This window comes from Ammospiza caudacuta, chromosome 20, assembly GCF_027887145.1.
Source record: "Ammospiza caudacuta isolate bAmmCau1 chromosome 20, bAmmCau1.pri, whole genome shotgun sequence".
Classification (NCBI taxonomy): Eukaryota; Metazoa; Chordata; class Aves; order Passeriformes; family Passerellidae; genus Ammospiza; species Ammospiza caudacuta.
This window is the reverse complement of record NC_080612.1, coordinates 3,130,919-3,146,441: the sequence shown is the minus strand read 5'-3', so window position 1 is coordinate 3,146,441 and position 15,523 is coordinate 3,130,919. Positions and strand designations below refer to the sequence as shown.

At 43.6% G+C, this 15,523-nt stretch overlaps 1 protein-coding gene across 2 annotated transcripts in view; it reads left to right on the top strand.

The window, feature by feature from the left end:
• The window catches only part of AUTS2 (activator of transcription and developmental regulator AUTS2), an 803,165-nt gene that overhangs the window by 447,113 nt on the left and 340,529 nt on the right, over nucleotides 1–15,523 (top strand). The window lies entirely within an intron of this gene.

The window sequence follows — 15,523 nt, the reverse complement described above, 5'->3', positions numbered from 1 at the left end:
GAAAGGGTGACTTGATCAAGCTCAGCCTTCAACCTTGCCATTTACTTTTGGTAAAATGAAGTTCCTCAGAAGGAACAGATAATTTTACAAGTCTGATTTTTCTCTCCAACATGGACGTTGTGGTTTAACCCCAGGTGCAACTCAGCCCCACACAGCTGCTCCCTCACTGCCAGAGAGATGGGGAAGGGGAAAAACTGAGAAAACTCATGGGTTGAGATAAAGCCTGTTTAATAGGACAGTAAAGGAAAAAACAAAAGATGCTAATACTACTAATAAAATTAGAATATATAATACAAGTGATGGACAATGCAGTTGTTCACCACTCACTGACCGGTGAACTGAGCAAAAAGTGAAATCCCAAATTATTATTTTCCTTTGAAAGTCTTAGACCTCACATGTAGAGTAAAAAGGAGCAGATCCCTGAGCAAACCACTGGGTATGTGCTTTGTTCCTTACTGGATGTATTTTTTAGTTCAGCTTGCCACTGATGGTAAAATACTCCTGTGTTGTTTGCTAGTGGACTGGCTTGCAAGTAAATTGAGGTGACTGGAGTAAAAGTGTTGCCTGGGGCCTCAAGGCTTCCCCTTGGCTGTGGTCCCACAGCCCCAGCTATTCCTGTCTGCCTCTAACACCCAGGCTCAGTTTTGATGCCTTAGGCTTCCACCAAAGTTTAGCTCTACTGTTGTCTTCAAATCTCTCAGAAGTGTGAGCCTCCTGATTTACAGCTAAAACCTTCAGAGGGTTTTTGATGCTGTGTAACAGAGGTGGAAATGGGGTTTATATAATATTACATGTTGGTATCTTACCTAAAGATGAACTACAAGGGTTTGCAGCTCCCTTGGTGGGGTAGAAGCCCCCTTAAAGAGTATAAAACTTCCTAAATTCAGTGCCTTTACCTGACTTTCCCTTTTGCTGCTGTTCTGGGGGGTAGGGTCACTGACTCCAGGGAGGCAGCACTCTTCTGTTCCACTGAGCTGAGGTTGATCTGTGCTGCTAGGATTGTGCCTTGTACCCACTGCAGTGTGATCCTCTAATCAGCCATTAGCAGATTCAAGCTTAATCAGGTTTCTGTGACTTTCACAATGCATGGGGATCTTCCCTCAGTGGAAGTTAGCCACAGATAATATTTCAAAGCTGTAGCTATTAGGTCAATGATCCTCTCTTGAGGCATGTGCCAGTACCTTGGGAGTTTCATTTGAAAGACCAGTTTGGCAACTCAAACACAGCCTGGTACTCAAAGAATTCATGAGAGGGGCAGGGCTGGCATTTAGACAAAGGTGCTCTGAAATTGTTCTCAGCCAAACTGGGGTTTGAGGTACCCACAGTGGTGGTGCATGAAGTCCTGCCAGTTCCTATTCCCCACAGGTGACAGAAGCACTGTGTGGGGCAGGGAAAGGCTCCAGCACATGGCACAGCTGGGGCAGGGGAGTGGTGGCTGAGGCCATGGCACTGCCTGGGCACTGGGATGGAAGGGAATGTTGAAACCTGGCACACTATGGGGAGCTTGCCCTGCCATCAGCCACATCCTGTCCCCAACTCTTCACTCGTTTCTCACAGTGCCTGTAAGCAATGGCAGAATGCTGGTCCTTCTTCCCAGGTAACAATCAATCAAAAAGAAAATTCTTCAAATTATTCAGGTGAGTCCTAGGAGAGGTCTAGTGCTCGCAATTCCTGTTCCCAAATCCAGTTCTCTTGACTTCTGTATTGCAAATTCTTGTCCTCACTGGTCAGCAGGATGTTTGCTCTCACACCACCCTGTACCATAGTTCTTGCTTCTGCTGAGAGAGCAGAGAGAGCAGCACAGAAGCACTTGGACATTGTGCATTAACTGTCACTGTTACCTCTGAGAGTGAAACCTGGTAAATGGGAACACAGACTGTATAGGTCATTAAATACCACCAGGTGGATTCCTGGAGGAGCGGAGTACAGCACTGTTGTAATGTGGGCTCCTTCCTTCACCCCCATTCTGCAGCATTCCCTCTGTGTGCTCAGCAGCCCTTTGCTCCTCACCATTTACTGCTTGTACCTGTGATGGTTTGTTCTTTATTGGTGGAAGTTAGGTTTTGACAATGGTGTAAGCTTCTGTTTGTGTAACCATATTTTGATGTGGGGTGTGTTGCTTTTTCCCCTGAATATTGTGGTAGCTGTGTTTTCGGTGTCTTTTGACTGAGAATATTTCTGCACATGAAGCTCAAGGTGACCAGGGCTATTTTCATGTCTCTTCTCCCTCTAGGCTGGAGGTTTCCTGCCTTCCTTTTGGACAGTTAACATAGAGAAGAGACAGTGTTCTCCTTCAGCTAATTAGATGATGCATTTCAGAGTAGTCAGTTATGTTTAGTCACTTAATGAATTGTGTTTTGCCAGTTTACAGGGATTGATCATCAGACAAAGAATCCAAATCTAAAAGAGAAAAAGGAAGCAACCATAGTTGTATTATTAAAGAAGTATTGACAAAGACAAATGGAGATGTTAGATGGCGTAACAGCTAGGCTACACTCATAATTATGCAATCATAACTAGAAAGGGCCAGTTTAATTTTTACAAGGTTTAGATGATTTTTGTAGCATTGTATTTCAAATGTTGGCAGGTTTGTATCACACAGAACAAAACCCTCACATTTTTCATGTCTATTGGTGGGGCTTTTTGCTGCAGTTTTTTGAGCTGTGGGGTAATGCATGTGTAGGAAGTTAATGATGTGGTCTCTGGGTGTTGCTTTCCTGTATGGAGTACTGATAATGAGCTTCAAGTAATAGGGTACGAGTCCCAGAAGATGAATTCTGATTACCTTTGTGGTACCGTCCCCTGTATGCCCCTTCTTCCTTGATGTTTCTGTAAAGAACATTTGGATTTTGATGAGGGTATTGCCTATTTGACTTTTAATTAGATTTGCAGTATGTTATGTTAATAAACCGTGACTCTCTGTTTAGTTGGTTTGTTTTGTTTCCATTTTCTGAAAGTATATATTCATGGAATCATATGGTGGCAGGCAGCAGTTGAAATATTTTGCTTCTCCATGTCTGAAGCTTATATTTATGGGTCCAGAGAGGGTGAATTTTGCCCCATACTCAATAATAATCAGTAAACAGTAGTTAAATTGTAAAGAGACTAGCAAACTGGGGCATACTGTGAAAATGCAGAGAGGAATCCTCCAAGGAAATTGCATGATAGGTCTTAAATAATACCTTATAGTCATGGGCTATGCCATTATAGGCACTAAAATTAAATGTACAGCTTCCCTAAACAGCAGGTTGTCTTTCCCACTGCCCCTTTTTAATAAAAACTGGGACTTTCTCATGTTGACAGGTCAAGTGTAGTCTTTTTATAATCTCCATGGTTTATCCCGTTTGGAGTTCTTGAATTCGTTTACCTTGTACTCACTCGTTTTCCCCTAAATAATTTACTTGTTACTGCGTACTTTTAATTGAGATTTAGAGAGCAAAATGAAACCCCAATCTTCTGCCCAATCCCACGTACCAGGGAGGCATTTGGATGGCTGCTGGTTTGTAGCTGTGACTCGTGGTGTCCATCTCCCCACTTGGGTTGGGTTTGTTCAGAGGCTGCTCTGCCAGCTCAATCACCAGGCTGTCCTGGGCTGGGCTGTGACTTCTCTGCTCTTTGGGATGTGGGATGAGATTGCAATGCCCCATCAGCACAGGTTACCCCTGCTAGGGCTGCCCAGACTGGTGTCACTGCAGGGCTGCTGGGCAGGGGTGGCACTGAGCAACAGAGGTCCCTGAGCAACCACAAGGATGAGGAGGGGCAGCCCTGGGCAGGGAATGCTGAACTGGGCAGCTGCAAGTGTCAGCATGAAAATTATATTAATTTTAAAAGTAATTATTTTAAAAAATAATTATTTTCATCCTCTTGTGTGGATGCTGACAGTCTGGTCAGAGAGAAAGTCAGATAGACTTTGCCAGGCATTGGTCTGGGGAGTTTTGAGAAAGCACAGAGGAAGAATTAAAATAATCCTTAATCTTTGCAGCTGGTGTTTTGAACTTGTTGTTTACTTGTAAGATGTTTACAAGAAGGGGTGTTGTTCCTAATTAACCATGATGTGAGGGGTGTTGATTGAGGACCAGTCAGGCCCAGCTTTCTCAGAACAGTCTATAAAAGAACATGATGTCTAATAAGCAATTGCCTTCTGAGGAGACCTTGGAGTCTTTTGCTTCACTCAGCCATCCCTGATACAAGAGCAACACTCTTGGAATGTTCTCCTGCTCTGATTGCCATGTTAGCTCCTCAGCAGAGGTGCTGTTGGTTATCCTGAGGACACAGGTCCATGGGAGAGCTGGTAGTGGATGCACAAACTCGGTGCAGTGCCCTGCTCAGTGTCCTGGAGGGGCCAGGCTCTGCTCAGCACAGGCCTGTTGGCTGAAATTGCTGCATTTGGTGCAGTTTGTGTGATGCACAAGCCCATTATGGATGAGCTGAGTCCCCCTAACTCAGGTCACAGAGCTCATAGAGTTATCACAAAATTCTGCCTTCCAAACTGTGAACTTGGGGTGAGTTTTAATATTTAATGAAGAATCAAAAGCTCAATTTTCTGTTGTGGATTGTTGAAGACATCCAATCTTTTCATAACAAGATTTGGTTCTCTTAGGCTTCTAGTAAGCCAGAGATTTTTCTAAGACAGAAAATGCTTTGCCTCTGAATTTCTGAACCTCATACTATTTTTTCCATCTGGAATTGTGTTTCTTTCTAGATACAAATAATAAGTTTCCAAAATGGATAAAATGCTTTTTAAAATCTGCCCACATCTTTTGAGGAGATGGGAAAAAAAGTATTTTTGGGAGTGTTCCATCGCCATTAGAAAAATAATTTTACCGTTTCACTGTCCTGTCTGTGTAAATGACAGGAAAATAAATAAGGGGAAGCCCTACTTAGGTGGACCAAGCTCTTGAGTTAAACTATTCAGATTAAATGACTGCAAGGTCTGGGCCTTTATGCAGCACTTCCTGGCATTTTATTAATAAATGCTATTTTGGAGGGATTTGGAGGTAATAAATGCTATTGGAGGGATTTTTGCATGTGTTTGTCTTTAATAAATTCAGAAGCAGGCACAGATATTCAGAGACATTTCTGTCCATGGTCATTTAGATTAGGGCACTGTGTCATAGTCATGCAAAGCCCAGCTTGCTTTCCACACAACCCAGACTGGTTCTGTTTGTTTGGGGCCGAGGCAGCCGTGAGCCTTTCCCTGTCCTCTGATGCAAAGTTTAGGATCTGGTGTAAAAATTTGTGCATTTGTCTCCTTGTGTGTCCCTGGCAGCTCCCGGGGGTCCCTGTGTGAGGTGTTGGCAGAGGCAGGTGTGGCTGCCAGCAGGAGCACAGCCACCACTTCACACATGGTGGAGAAAACTGGCCTCTGGGGGCTTTGATGGTGATGGAGGAGGAAAATAAAAATACTTTAATTGGCTTTTACAGATAAAATTTATTGCCAGTGCTTTAAATTCTTGGGAGATGAGCATTTGGGTCCTGTCCCTGAGGAAGGGGAGTCCTGTTTGAGGTGAGCACAGGGTGAGACTGGAGGAGAAGCCTCAGCTGCAGGTGCTGACTGTGAGGAGGGATGGGGGAAAAGGGGTGGGATTGGGGTGGGGGCCCAGCAGGGACAGCCCCAGGGGCTGGGAGAGCCTGGGCACTGTGGCCATGGCACTGGGCCCACCTGAGGGGCACGGCAGCAGTTCTGATGGGCTCCTCATGGGAATGTGAGGAAATCCCTGTGGGAAGGTGAGGGGTTCCATGTGGGAAGGAGAGGTGTTCCCTGTGGGAAAGTGAGGTGTTCCCTGTAGGAAGGTGAGGTAATCCCTGTGGGAAGGAGAGGTGTTCCATGTGGGAAGGTGTTCCATGTGGGAAGGTGTTCCATGTGGGAAGGAGAGGTGTTCCATGTGGGAAGGTGTTCCCTGTGGGAAGGAGAGGGGTTCTATGTGGGAACGTGTTCCCTGTGGGAAGGAGAGGTGTTCTCTGTGGGAAGGCATTCCCTGTGGGAAGGAGAGGTGTTCCCTGTGGGAAGGCATTCCCTGTGGGAAGGAGAGGTGTTCCTGCTGCAGGCTGAGGAGGGCTTGGGGAGGGCAGAGGAGACCCAGGGCCTGCAGGGCCCGGGCATGTTACGTCTGACTAAAACACCTCCTGCCTGCTCCACCTTCCTGCAGAAGGATCCATCCTTCAGTCCCATGCTGCCAACTCACATGGCTTTGCTTCATTCCACCACTGAGGATGTTTCTTTTCATGCAAAAGGGGCTTCTCACAAACACACATGAAACAAAACTCAAGTCTCGTCAAGCGAAGGGATGTTTAACACTGGATTTCTGATGGAACCATTCCATTGTCAGGCTTGATCATTTTCTCGGGCAATTTGTTTTGTTATGCTTGGGCACGTGTCACAGCTGTGCCTCAGTGTGGATCCACCCCCATGGGCTCTCCTGCTGCTCACAGGCCTGGCAGGGCTGAGGGGGAACAGGCTTCACCCTCTGCCTGTGCCATCACCCCCAAAACTCCACCAAAACTCATGGAAAAGTTTCCTCTCAACTTTGGATCCCACTGCAGCCTGATGGCATCAGAAGAGAGATGTGCAGTTGAGCTGACAATCAGTGATTGGCATCGTGCACAACTCATTATTGTGTCAAGGATTTGGCATGTCCATGGAGAGGAAACCATGTGCGTTGTGTTGACACTGAGCTTAATTCATATCCCAGCAGCAGCAATGCCAAACCCTTATCTCATCAGCGCTCGTGCCAGAGCGCCTGCCTGCGTGCCAGCTCCTTGTCAGAATAATGACTTATACCTAATACCAATCATTCTGTGGCAGATGCCGCCTGCTGTAGCCATTTTGTACAGTTGGGAGCCTGAGCAAAATGGCTGGGTTTCCATGCTGGGCTTCCATGCTGGGCTTACCAGTGATGCCTCAGGTTCAGCTTTTATATTTTTCAGACCCTGTGCTGCTTTAGTGTGTGGGTCTGGGCTTCATATGAGGGGATGGTGAGCTCTCTTCACAGAGTAGGGAGACAAAACAACTCCTGCTCTAGCTGGGGACCAAGGACAAATGATCCAAATCTCAGGCCCAAGAGCACAAACAACGTGGGCTGAAGAGAGAAAAACAAGGAGGATGGGACTTGATGGGCTGGAGCTGTAATTGGACAATTAACTCCAATATGCAAATAGACCAAAACTTATAAAAAATGGGAGACTCCATGACCTGTTGTCAATTTTTGTGGCCATTTTGGGTTGTGCTGCCCAAGGTGTATCCATTGAGGCCTCTTAATAAATCCCTGCTTTATTCTTTAGCTCTGTTTAGTCTCTATTCTAGGTCAGCCTTCAGTCGGCATCACCAGGCAGTGTGGCATGGCCAGAGCTCTCTGGTAGGGCCAGGAAAGGGAAAAGTATTTCAAATGGCATCCAAGTGATCTGCTGGGTTTTATGGCAACTTTCTTAAAAAATTAAAAATATTCCTGTTGTTTTTCTCTTCTATATCATCCCCCAAATATGCGACACTGCCACCCCTCCAGTACATTCATTATCTTTCTGCTTTTAACATCTTCAAAATTGCATTTGTGGATGTGGCACTCTGAGCACCATTGCCTTTCTTTCATCTTCCCCGTAATTAATGCAGCTAATTTCTGGACACAGCCCTGATTCTTGCCTGTGCTGACAGAGGGTTCATCTGCAGTGCCTGCAAGGGCACAGGTCTGGGTGTCAGCCTACCACACCCCAGGGTTTTGCCAGTTCCACTTGCCAGGGGATCATCAAGGGAGATGTGCTGCCTCCCTGCTGAAAATAACCCTTTATCTCTCTGGCACTGTCGAAGGCAGGAAGGACCTGCAAGGAAAAGAGAATCCAAAATGTGGTTTAGACTTTTCCCTGTGGGAGAGGTTCAAAGTGCCACCAAAGTGGGAGAGAACATTTGAGCTGATATTGAACTTATAATCAAACTCTTTGTTGTGGGAACTGAATACTGTGGGAAAGGGAAAGGAAAACTTCCATGGGGTGCAGCAATAATGCGTGTCTGTAAGGAACCACAGTGTAGAGTGACTCCTGTTTACCTCTCTGGCTTGAGTGGGTAATTTGCTGGGACAAAAGGAGCAAGAAAAAGCTGAATGCTCAGTAGTTCACATTTGTTTTGAAATCAAGAGGCCTCCAAACCAGCTTGGTGTTCTGTGGTACAGAGATATGAGAGTTTATACCCAGGTGCTTTCATACATACGTTACAAAAATAATCACATCACACTCCCCATAGCCTGGTCATCATTTGTTCTCACACCACGTTCAAGTGACAGGGCTTGAAGATAGGTTATTTATAATCATGTTGTTGTTTAAGCTGCATTACTATTTTGTGTCCAGCCTATTGATTTTTCAGGATTCTTCTGCATGAGGCTTTTTCATTAGTGTGTTATATAGAACAAAAACCCCTCCGTGGATTCAGAAAATATTGTGCTTACAAAACCTCCATAATTTTCTGGTTTAAATAGAAAAATAAATGCACCTGGCCTTGCAGTTAGGATGCCAAGATTTTCCATAATTTAATTTGAAACAGTTCAAGAGCTTTAGTTTGGATATCAGCAGAAATGAGGGCCAAATTCAGATACAGTTTAATTGGGTACAAATCACTTGGCTTCCTAGAATTACTTTAGGTCACATACAATCCACTTTAATTGGACATTTAAAACATACAAACATTTGCATTTCTCTAATAAATCAGATGATTATAACACAATTCTAAACAGACACTTCCTGGGACAGTTTCCTGAACCTGGGAGAGAATCACTGCACTGTGAGGGAGCAGCCAGGCAGAAGGGCTAGAAGAGATAAAGGATGATTACAGAACACATTTCTGTTGAAAGCATGTTAAAAATCATGGATGAAAACAAGATTTTGCTGTGAGTTGGACCTTCTCTTATGAAAAATTTCCTTTGTGATGAGCTGGCCCATCACTGTCAGGGGTTCTTGGTGTGCCACCCTTTCCCTGCAGATACAGCCACACTTCCTGGGAAATGTTTTCCATTGGAAGACCAGGCAGATGTGATACATCCCTAAAGTTACTTTTGGCTCCTTGGGGCTGTGGTATCCAGTTAGCCCTTGAGTCCATGAATATTAATACAGCATAAATGGGGAAATCAGTGGGTTCCCTTGGTGGAAACGTGATATTGGTATTTTTTAAAATAAACTTAAATAAGGTCAGAATTTTTTATCCTCTAGAGAAAATTTCACGTCTGATTAAATAGTTTACATAAACTTAATCTTTTTCTGCTAGATGCATTATAGTCTCAGATATTATTCATGTAGCTATTCCTCTGTGAACCATAAAATGTTCATTTTTTCAAAATGAATATGAAGCTCAAAGCATTAGTGGTCTTAAGAGCATAAAAAGTTTATTGCTTTGTGCTTAACATTTTTCAAGTAACTTTTGAAAGCTGAACAAATTTTGCATTTAGATTAATGGAAGATGTTTTCCATTTGAAGGAACTAGCAAGGGAGCAGCAATAACAAAAATCCCCCAAGGTTAAAAATGTAGTGCTTTTGATTTTTACCAGAACTGTGTTAGCAGAACAATCATTTCTCAGCATGGAAAGGTAACATAATTGGTCTATACAGTGGCAATATAGAAAACGAGTATGCTTCAGAGAAAGCTAATATGGCTCTACTTAATAATTTCCTTCAAGAGCCTGAATTTGAATGTATATTTCACCCAGCTTGAGGCAAACAATTTGTACCCAGAATTTCTAGTGGAAGTTACCAGGGGGTCATGCAATTTATTTTAGTTCTTCAAGTTTTCAGAACTGAAGACCTAAGTGCACATTCACTTGCATGTTTCACCCGTAATTTGATCCAATTGGGCACCATTTTCCTTCTCTCCTCTTATGTTAGTTCTAGTGCAGAAAAACCCCAACTCTCTCATGAAATATTGTGAAAGAAAAGTTTTCTTGGAAGAAAAACTACTTCTCAAATTTACACAACCAGTCTCTTTAAGAATTACTCCAGCTCTTTCATTCCCTGGCACCTGAATCCTGCTGTGTTGGTTTCTTAAAAACTGATGTTACTGTGTGAATCCACTTTACTTTGGAGCCTGTGATTGTGGAAAATAGAAGAAAGTGCTTTTTTTTTTAGAATAGACAGAAGCATGTATTTGTCCTTAAACTCAGGGCAGTGCTTCCTCCAGCCTGGTTTGTGTGTCCCCATTCCATGGGCAGGCAGTGCCTGCTCCCCCTCTGTCACCTCACTGGAGTAACCTCACTGTGTGTAAATCTCAGGGATTTGCTGGGACAGGGGCTGACAGGGCCTTTCTGTAAAAGTGGCATTGAATGAAAGGAAGGGGTTGGGTTTTCAGTCTGATTTTTAAGAAAACTCTTGAGCCTCTTTGTCCTCTGGGCTGCAGAGGGCTCTGAGAGGGCACTGGGAGGGCTGTGCAGTTCCCCAGCTGAGGGCACTGGGGTGTCCTTTACAGCTCATCACCATCCCCAGGAGCAGGAGGTGAGAACGAGCCAGGGAGCTACACGGAATTTATCAGACCCTTTTATCTCAAATGTTCTGGAGAGATGCATTAGGAGGAACAGATTTTAAAGACAAGAATTGCTCTGCTGGGTCTCTCCCTGTGCTGGATGGTGTGAGCAACTTGGATTAGAAAGCAGGTGCATGTTTCTTGTAGGGGAGAGGACAACACAATTCTAGAAGTTTCTTTGTCAGAACATGACAATGTCTTGCCTTACACTACAGGAGTGTATATTTACAACAGTTATTTTTTTCTAGTCATGGTTTTTTTTAGTCAATTTTTAGTCATGGCCCTTCCTTTTAGAGCTGTTTTGTTCTATTTGTTTTCTCAGGTGTGTTTTCTTTAAATATTAATTTACCTTTTCAGTAGTGTATTTTTATTTTAGTGGGATGATGCTTTAATTTGTAAAAAAGACTCTCTGGCCTTTTTTACCATGTCCAGGTTCTTAGAGCAGAAGATCTTTTGTGAATGTTTTGATAGACCTCTTACATTCTACCTCAGCCAAGGTAACAAATGCTCTAAAGTTAATTTTATGGAATTCTTCATCTGTTTCATTTCTAAAAATCCTTCCTGTGCTTTTGAAGCCAACAGAAGTTCAACCATTGACTTTCAATGAAGTCACTCTGCTTTTCTTGCTTGGATGCCAAATGTACCTGAACAAATCTTGCAGGCACAAGGTAGAATATAAAATAAATCCATCCCTCTGGTAATTACCACCAAGAATTAATGTGTCTCACTTCTGAAGCCAGCAGCAGTCCTGCTGGAAGCATGCCTGTGGGAAATGCTGCTTTACCCTTCCCTGGCGGTCCCAGGTTCTGTGATCCACCCTTCCCAGAGCTCTGTGGCCATTTGTTACCACAGCCATGGTTGGGTCAGTTTGCTGCAGTGGGTGAGGGGATCCTTCTCCCTTTAAGAGGACATGATGGGGAGAACATGGCCTGAATTTCGTTAGCAGTGTGACAATGAGGGAGATAAGTAGATGTGACAGTTATGAATGACGCACTGTCATGCACTTCTGCGTTCTGACTCAGATAAATTGACACTGCTGTCAAACACAAGCTATGGAGAGGAGAGACCTCTGATGAACCTTCTAATATGGTAAATGGGAGTCTTAATTCTTCATTAACTGGAAAAAGGAGATTTGGCCATGTAATTTTCTCCTTGCTGCCTGTTTTAAAGATTCCAATAACCCAGCATTTACAGTTGACTAGGCAGGGATTGCTTTTTCCTGTGCTAGCGCCATGTAGGCTGTGAAATCTAAGGAAGTGCCGCTTAAACACAGACTTATTGCCTTGGTTATCTTTAATGACTTTGAAATGTATTGGCCTCATTATGGAACAGTGCAGTTATCAATTCCTCTAATTAGGTGATGTGGTCCCATAAGAAATTTAACATTAAAGTGCAAAAATGAGTTAGTGGCATCAATTGCTGGCAACCTGGATGTTGGCATGGAATTTAAAGCAACAGTGCTCTTTTTTTGTGTAGTTATTCTGCATCAGTCTCATTCCTTCAAATATCAACAGCAGTTGTTTTCAATTGATTAATTTTGGCCCATGTGAAGAGCTGTTTATTTACCTGAGCATTTCTTTGCCCTCTGAAGCTCTATCCTGTGGCACACCATTGGTGTAGACACCAGCGAACCACGGACCAGCTGATGCAGGGTGAACTCTTCACTGACAGGCCAGGCTGGGCAGTAAAACTGCCAGTCCACGTTTGCATTTTCAGTGTCCCTTTCAATCTGAAGATCTTGCAGCAGTTTGTAAGCACTGGAGTGCCTTGCCCACAGTCCTGGCTCCCAGCAGAGCTGCAAACAAAGCTCGATCCCCGCAGTTCAGTCACCTTCCCCAATTCGTAACGCTGCTGCCTCCCACCAGGGTCTGCTGGAGGTTGCATTTCTCTTTTCCACCATATGGAAAGGATTATTGGTGGCCAATTTAGAACAGACAGCCTCCTGTCTTGCTGGGAGGAAAAGAAGGCCTGAGAAACCTCGTTCTAATGTTGTCTGGTTTGTGGAAGTGTTTTGGTATGGCTATATACAAAAACAAGTGCACAGTGTTTTATCTCTTGTTATCCTTCTCTTTAAATCACACAGCACAAACCCATAGGTTATTTGTGCATGATCTCCATTTGTGCAAAATCTCCATTTTCTGTGAGTTTGTAAAGCTTGGTGGGGATAATGTTTGGCAGGGCAGTGTGTGATGTCATATTGGGAAGGTATCTGTCAACACAATATGAGACCATACTGCCAAAAATTGGAATTTTTAGATACTTTAAAATAAATGGCTCCAAAGACATCTAACAACCTCAAACTGCAAACCACAAATGGTCACAAACCCAGCATGGAGTTGGGTTTCTGTCTGGTTAGGCAAGCTGTGAGCCAGGGATGGAAACCTCACCCTATGCTTCCCACACAGACATGGATCTGTACTGGCCTCATTTAACTGCACCGGGGGCTGCCCCTCTTTGCCTCCTCTTCCAAAGAACTACATCACTGGATTGCTTTGGATGCTTTTGGAGGACAGGGCATTTGTTAAAAACTCAAGGCTGAGAAGAGGGTGAATGGATGGATTCCCTTTGACTGGGAATTCTCAGTTCCACTGCAGCTCCTCTCTGACTGTGATTTCTTTGTAACCTCATGGGTCACAGGGAGATATTTAGCACAGTGAACACAATCCTGCCACCCCTTCACCCCTTCCATCATTTGTACCTGGTCTGGAGGGGTGATGACTTCTGACTGTCCCAGCCTCTGAGCATACCCAGTCTGAGCCATCCCAGCATTTCCATCCCTGGGCAGGTCATGCAGGGGCTCCTGCTCTGTTCAGCCAGGTCACTGAATCTCTGACTGCCACAGCCTGCAGAAGCTGCTGATGGATGTCATGATTTGCTGATGGATGTCATGATTTGCTGATGGATATCATGATTTGCTGATGGATGCCATGATTTGCTCAAGTGCAGGTGATGCCCTTCCCTGCAGCATGTCCCCAGCAGTGTGTGAACACAGCCACTGCCTTCCTTGGGTGTCAGGGCTGGCTTGTTCTCTCCAGTTCAGAAAGAAAAGTAAGAGCACTCTACTTTCTGCTTTAAATAAGTAATCGTGCCCATGTGCAGTCCCACCCAGTGTTTGCTGCTGCAAAATTTACAGAATTATGTAAGAATCACAGATCACAAATAGGGGCAGAAGTTTGGGTTGGTTTTCTCCTTTTTCTTGGACTGAAAGGAAAGAGGTCTGGGGTAATTCTGCTTCCTGAGGGAGCCAATTCTGCTCTCTTACATTAGATTTCAATATATTTTTGTTTCCGTTGTAGACAGTCCCTGTTCTAGCAATGGATATCATCAGAGTAGCACAGTCATTATCTACACTTGACTAAGAAATAAAAAAAATTGTATCCTTCCAGTTTTCTCCCCTGTGTTGCTTATTCTCAGATGGAGGTGGTGAGTCCTGCTCTGGAAAGGATATTTTCAATGATGACATTTCATACCCAACCATACCTTTGGACATCATGAAAAAAAAAAGGACCAGTGGCAGGAGAAGGGCCACCTGTTTATTCAATGTGTTGTGCAGGAGTCAAAAAGTTGGCAGAAAAAATTGGACCACAGTTAACCTTTGTTTAAGCATTTTCTACACAGTTCTAGGTGACAGCCAGCATGTGCTGCATGTTCCTAAATCACACCTCTTATCCTCAGCTCATGTGAAGAAATATTAATAATAATAATAATAATAATAATAATAATAATAATAATAATAATAATAACTTCTGTATTATTCTTTCAGATGTTTCATGAAAATTATTTGTCTAAGGAAAAAAGCCAGTCCTAGGTTAAGGCCAAGGCAGACAATAACTGCATCTCAGTCCTGCAGGCTCTGGAAGAACATCTCCCACAAAAGAGACACTGTCACTTTAACACAGGCTGCTGTTTCCTTGAATGGAGTTACCCAATCTTTCATCAAAGAAACATATCTCCCATATCCCTGTCTTTAAAAACAGCAATTATGTGTAAATGCCTTCTGATTTATTTGAGCCAGGGCCACCGGCCAGTGTGAGTCACCACAATTTATTGCTAACCGTCACTTTTACATGATAGGTTTGTAACAAATATCTGCCGCATATTGTTAAATTAATCTTCCATTTAAAATTAATGGAGTTAGACTCCCCAGGTTCAATGTAATTTCGTGTTCACGGGCAGGGAGGGATGTGAGCTGCATACGGAATGAGGCGAGGCCAAACGCCCTAATCTTTCATCACCTTGAACCCAGTGACTAGGACGCCTTCTCAGCACCAACTAATGAGATTGAGCTTGCTGCTCTCCTGAGGACGCCAGCTCAAAGAAGCTTTTCTGCTCAGATACAGCAGGCTCCGTCTTATTTTAATAATTCCTCAGATATGACATGCCTGATGTTATGTATGAAAGACTCAGGCTTGAAAAAGAGATGAAATGAATTTTATATCATTACTTCAAAACCAAACTGGCTAAAGGAAGTGTGTCACAGTTAAAAATGCCATAAGCATTTTAACTATGAAATATTTTGAAAGTAAACAGGAGTCATTCTTTCATTTATTATTATAATGCAGCCTCACCTTAGACTCATCTTCTGTAATTCCAGTCTCATTCATAAATTAATAACAATAATGTAGATGAAAGCAGGAGACTGTCCAATGAACATGTGGATGGGACCATCAGAGAGAAGAGATTTAATTCCTAATGGAATATGCCATGCTATAGTGCTGAGCTCCCTCATTTCTCTTTGTGGGCATTTGTAGAAAATGAGCCTGTCTTTTTTACATTGGCCTACTGCAAATCCATCACACATTGTTTAAAAATAATTGACTGGAATTGTATCAGTGTACCTTTCTGTCTGTCCTTTATTGCAGCTTTAAAGTAGTAATTTCACTTATATTTTAGTATTTACCAGTGCAGGAGATGAAGAGCATCAGTGGTATCTGCTCAAGGACTGTGCTGCTGTGTGCTGTGCTCAGTGCCTGTGCCACCTCTGTGACTCCCAGTGTCCCTGGCATTGCTGAACCAGTGCCTGGAGCTGCTGTT